At 40.6% G+C, this 6000-nt stretch overlaps 1 long non-coding RNA gene across 1 annotated transcript in view; it reads left to right on the top strand.

Annotated features, from left to right (window-relative positions):
• The first annotated feature begins 5616 nt into the window (after positions 1-5616).
• LOC137220893 (uncharacterized) overlaps positions 5617-6000 on the top strand; it is a 35318-nt gene continuing 34934 nt past the window's right edge. The window contains exon 1 of the long non-coding RNA XR_010941831.1: positions 5617-5737. This is a non-coding gene — a long non-coding RNA (uncharacterized lncRNA). The remainder of the gene's footprint in view (positions 5738-6000) is intronic.

The following is a 6000-nucleotide window of genomic DNA, read 5'->3' as shown; positions in this document are numbered from 1 at the left end:
TGAAAATAAGTAAATACAAGGGCATGGCTGTTTTTGCTGATCTTTGATTTAAAACATCTGTTCCATTACATCTGTACTCCAGCCAATGGGTAGAGGAAAGAGAAAGTGGAAGGCATTTTTCTTTTCTTTAAGACAATGGCGCACAGTTGCACATATTGCTTCATCCCATATCTTATTGGGTAGAATTTTGTCACATGACCAATAAGCAAGAGGGGATGAGAAAGTATTTAGCTTGGTCCTCTGTGATAAGCTAAAATTCCCAGGGCGTTTCTTAAGAGAAGAAAGGGAGAATGGATATAGTGAGACAACTAGCTATCTTTTCTACAGTGGGCCATGTCCTGTGGAAAATTTCTTTAAGTCAAGGAAAATTGATGTTTATTTCTATCATTATATTCCCTCTCCATGTTTTTCATTCTTTTCTTCTAGAACTCATGGTAGAGAGATACTGGCTTTCTAAGATCTGTCTTGAAAGATTTAAGATTTATCATGACTTTTGCCACTTCTCTTATAATTTCTATCTCTTGGTCCATTTGATGGATTTTCACCTTGCTAATGCAGTTTTAGTTGATGTCCATTTTGCTATTTTGTTGATTTATTTCCTTTTTTAAAAAATCTTAGCAATCTTGTTTTTAATTTGCTGACTGATGATCATTTTTCACAGTGCTCTTTTATAGCTGTAAGTCCTATCAAATCTCTTGAGGATAATTGTTATGTATTTAAATTTATATTCACTATTGTTCATAAGCTCATTTACAGGGATTGGTTATTTTGGTTTTCAGCCTTTTATCTCTTTCATTTGTTAGTTTTCCTCATAAGTTTTGTTATTTTGGCATTCTTATATTTATAATTTGGGGTCTAGATTGATCAGTACTAGTAGTTGGAATGGACTTCTTCAGCATAAATGAAAATAGCTGTTCTTATGGTAGATAATTCAGTTATGATTACAGGATCTGTGGCTCTACAGCTGTGTAGGGCAGAAGGGGAGAGAGACATTGGGCCGTGTAGCCTTTTCTTTAGGTGCATGAGTAGCTTAACTTTGGATGCTAGGACTTTCATGCAACATAGTGTTCCAGTGCTTGCTTGAGTTGTCTTTTGGGGGCATATCTTCCACTTTATTTAGAGGGTTGTATTTGAGGCTTTCATTCAAAATGTATTGAAGATGATTTGAAAGCAGGGACCGTTGCAGCTGCTCTCTAGCACTTTAATTTTCTCATGGACAATCACAAGATTTGTTGACTCTGCTGAAGCTTGCTACTGTACCTGATTCTCTTACTTGGGGATTATTCTGTAGTTCTGTTGGTCTTCTCTTTTGCCTGAGGTTGTAGGTTGTAGGTTGTAAGTTCTTCGGGAGTTCACTGTCAATCATATGATGTGTTTTTTCTATCTTCCTGAAGTTCCTCAATGATCAGGTTGGCTGATGCACCTTCCATGTTCAGTCAGCCATCATGAAGCGGGACTGCCTCTATCAGTTGAGTTTTGTGTCAGGGCTGTTGGAGAATGAGCCAAAAATCTCAACAGGGTCCTTGGAATAGGCTAAAACTTTGAAAGCAAACGTCCTTTCTGTGTTTCCATAACTTGTTTAAAAACATTCCAGCAGAATGTTTCATTTTGCTGGAATCTTTTGGAAGGACAGTTTTGTGGAAGTCCTGAGAGGTATATATCTGGATAACAGCACAGAGTCTGGTACAGGAGGCATTACGGGACTGTCAAGGGAGCCAGTTACCATGCTAGCTAAGGCCTGGAGGAATGGAATCGAGTGACCAATGGTGAGATGGGGAGGTTTTGTAATTTTATTTGTTACACTGTGCTGTGGTTTTGTTTCCCTTTATTTAGAATGAAGCCCATCAACTGATTTTCAAATTGACTTTTGGCATTTTGACAGTATTTAGAGGAACAAAGTTGGGATCTAGCTATTGCTTGGATTTATCACGAATTACTCTATTAAAACCATTATTTCATTAAGTTCCAGTTTCCTTAGTTAAGTTTATTATTATATGACATGTTTGTTTTTCTTTTTATAAAAATAATATATGCTCAATTGTAAAATTTTTTAGCAAATGCAGATAAAGTAAATAAAATAATTTAATGCTTAGTCCCTCTATCCAAAGGTAACTGTTGTTATAAAGATATATATATATATATATATATTTAAAAATATATATCTTCAGCTCTTCCTTCTCCCATGTGTGAATTAGGCTTAATAGAAATTAGGTAACTTACTGATAGTTATTCAGTAAGTGGTGAGGCCATGATATGAAATAAGAAAGACTTACTCCAAAGGCTTTGTTCTTAAACACTACAATTTATACTTTGCCTTATGGATCAAATCCTAGCCTTCGAAAGTCCTGGAAGATGTAGGATTATAGCAGTTGGTAGCCATCCGCCAGGAGCCGAGTGCAGGAGGTTGACTTCTGTAAAACATTCTGTTGGGTCCCAAGAGAAGTGTTGTTCTTTAGAAGGTCTATTTCTCTTAGTTTTCCAAAGGTCCTGCTCTTGTTGATGACATGTATCTTGTTGAATATGAAATTCTACTGCTTGGTTCACTGTCTTTAGTTTTTGTTTTTAATAGAAAGTCTGTACTGTTGAACTCTATAGAAAAACAAGCCAGCAAACAAACGAAAAACGCTTACATGGATTCTAATATTGTAATCATCAACTTGGGTGCGGTTTTCTCCTTGAGGTTCAGCAAAGATAGATGAGGCACTGTGCATACTACAGCCTTCTTCATTATCCTCCGATTTGCTCATCTTCTTGGCAGTCTCATGGAAGTTTTCAGGGACCCAGAGAACAGGGTTGCCATAACATCTCTCTCAGATCTGCTTCAGGCAGTGCATTTCAGCAAAGAGGAAGCCTTGTAACGTCACAGGTATCTGAAATTATAGGTGATGGTCCAAATTCTTGGCTCCAACTATAAAAGACTGATTTCCCCAACTCCTCTTCTTTGGACTTTCTTGCTCTGAGGCCAGGCTCGCACTGTTTGCATAAAGTACTGTTCCATCTGAAACAGCTGTGCCTAGAAGCAGATGAGAGTCGGCAGAGTAGGGATCATAAGTCAGCAGAACTGTGCTACAGAAGCATTTTCTGTGGCTGCTTTTGGTGGATGCTGACTAGAAAATCAGACTCTCTATAATCAACAGAACTTGATGCATTCTTAACTTCTAAAATACATCATGCATTTTATAAGTTAAGACTCTAAGCTCAGAGATCCTTAATGGCTTACTACCCTGGACATAAAGTGCAGCTCATAGATTCTGTTCTTTATGTGCATATTTTGATCTCATCAAAATGAGTGTTATCAGAATTCCTTTTAAATAGGTTTTTAAAAGTTGGCTAGCTTATGATTACAAGATCTGCCTTTTCCTCCTCTGCTGAAAGTCACATGGTCCCATCTTCCCTACTTGAGTGACGTAAGCTACTTCTACCTGCTGTCCATAAGACATATCTTGGTGGGGATCTTAGCTATACTCAGGAACAAAAGGAACACTGTCATTTCAGCATGTTAAGAAACGGGGGAGTGGTGGTTCCTATCACCTGGCTGGTGAACAGTCTCGTGCTTCCTTCGGTGCAGTTCTTATAAATGACAAGTTTTTAGGTTTTTTGTTCTGTTTTTACATTTATGACTTGGTGTTCTTTTTTCTATAACAAAGTTCAGCCATCCCAGGATGCTCTTTCAATCCTAAAAGTGGTATCAAAGATAGAATTCAATTAAGAAGGCAAGCAGGATTTTGAGACTTTAACTGATACACTGAATAAGACATTCTTAATATATCTTTCCTTCTCTCTTATGCCATCTGGCAATCATCTTCGACCACAGCCTCTATCATCTATACTCCCTTCCCACAGTTCACAGAGCCATGAGCTGTGACCCTGATTTTGGCCTGAGTGAGAATCTACTATTGATGATGGTGGCAAAGCTGGTGTTGGGCTCACATCATGATCCAGGTTCCTGAGGCAGAGTTAGACACTATAACCAGCCTGTCACCCTATGGGTGTAAAGCTTGAAAGCAGAGTGACCAAAAAAATGAAGACAAATCAATAGTTTCTCTTTCCTCATGAGGAAGGCAATAGTATGCTCTTCTCGCTCCTAATAGTACACTTCTGAGGCATCTTTATTGTCTGGTTGGGTATCCTCGAATACCTTGAAAAAACATTCAGTGTGATAGCCATATGAAGTTACTGACCAGGAAAAAGCAGGAAGTTGGGATGTAACATATCTAGTCAATGATAAAGTACAATTGAAATGATTGGGCTGTAAAAACTGGCTCCCAAGTAGACACATTTCTATATGAGAGTATGTGATTGTAGAAGAGACTAGCCGTCCACCAAAATTGAGTGCTGTGCCTTCCATGGTATAGGATCAACCTTGGGAAGAAGTTGCCCACCTAGGGACTACATTTCCTGGTCCTCCTGGCATCCAGATATGCCATGTGACTGCTCTTGCAAAGGAGCAGAGGTATTATTTCCTGGGCCAGAGTTTTAAGAAACCAGTATCTCTTTGACCATGTCTTTCCCCTGTCTGTCATCTGGTTACAGGAGACGCCAGGGGCCTAGGAATTGACAGAGCCACCAGACAGTAGGATTCTGGTTCTCTAAATCTCCATGTGGAGGAGAGTAGCCTGCTCACCTAGAACACTTTCACTAGATGCTAACAGTTTTATTTTTTATTTTTTTTTGCGGTATGTGGGCCTCTCACTGTTGCGGCCTCTCCCGTTGCGGAGCACAGGCTCCAGACGCGCAGGCTCAGCGGCCATGGCTCACGGGCCCAGCCGCTCCGCGGCATGTGGGATCTTCCCGGACCGGGGCACGAACCCACGTCCCCTGCATCAGCAGGTGGACTCCCAACCACTGCGCCACCAGGGAAGCCCTAACAGTTTTATTTTTAAGAGGAGCTGGTGTTGCCCTAACTAATACAGGCAGGGAGGCAAGTTGGGATGATGTATTAGTCACGGCAATGACCTTGTCTGTATCTGTGCTTTACGTTTCAATAGCCCAAATGATGCTGTATCCAGTTGCGAATTGCCCAGGTGCCCCGGCAATGGATGTACTTATTTAAGTCAAGCTATGTGATCCTATTCTTTTGCCACTTGATTTGCTAGCAGGTGTTTAAAATGGAATGCTCTCCTTTGTCTGAGCATGTGCTATCAAAAGTTGTCTATCAATAGCAATAGAAAATGCAACTAACAAAACCTATTTCTTTTAGATCTATTTCTGCATGTCTCATATTCTCAATGTCATTGGTAGCACCCTCCCACACCCAAGTGGTCATCTGGCCTTCCCTAACACAGTTCTTTAATTTCATTGAGAACAGACGTTTGTCAGATTTAGGTGGCATATGTGCTAATCATAGTTTAATTGGTCTCTCTTGGTCTGTGGTGGTACAGGTGTGATGCAAATAAAACATATATCTGCAATGGAGGTGATTGGAATTACGGTCAACTGACAGCAGGCATCAACCTCTCAGTGCCTGAAGAGCCAGTTTATTGGATAAGACAGGACAATTACCACAAACGGCCCATCAGAATGGTTAGAGCTCCCTGCAGGCTTTGAGGCAGGTGTTTGTGCCTTCCATTTAATCTCTTCCTTTCTGGTTCCAGGCCACATGCAGCCCTTGGCACCAGCAGAAGCATTTATACAGAAATGTGGGTCACCTGGATGCCCAGCGCCGTGGATCAGGACACTCATTGCCAAACAAGGCATGAGCTTCCTATAACGCAAGCTCAGTTTCTCCAGGGGAAAGGTAACCTGACTTGCAATCTTTTTTGGGTCATCTGTGTATTTTGTGCAGTAGCATCGTGGAAATTTAGAATGTTTTTTCGTTAGCTCTAGTGGACCTTCTAGAACATTTTCAGTTCAAATCTCTCATTTTATAATTGAGAATTTGGGGTCGCAGAGAGGTTAAGCAAGGGCCCCAGGTACAGCCTATTAGGGGCGAAGCCCAGGCGAGATTTTAGGGCTTCTCAGCCAGTGCTGATTACATGACTTCCTGTTGCTGTTCTGAGC

The sequence above is a fragment of the Pseudorca crassidens genome, chromosome 3 (assembly GCF_039906515.1).
Source record: "Pseudorca crassidens isolate mPseCra1 chromosome 3, mPseCra1.hap1, whole genome shotgun sequence".
In the NCBI taxonomy this organism is placed as follows: Eukaryota; Metazoa; Chordata; class Mammalia; order Artiodactyla; family Delphinidae; genus Pseudorca; species Pseudorca crassidens.
This window is presented reverse-complemented; position numbering and strand designations above follow the sequence as displayed.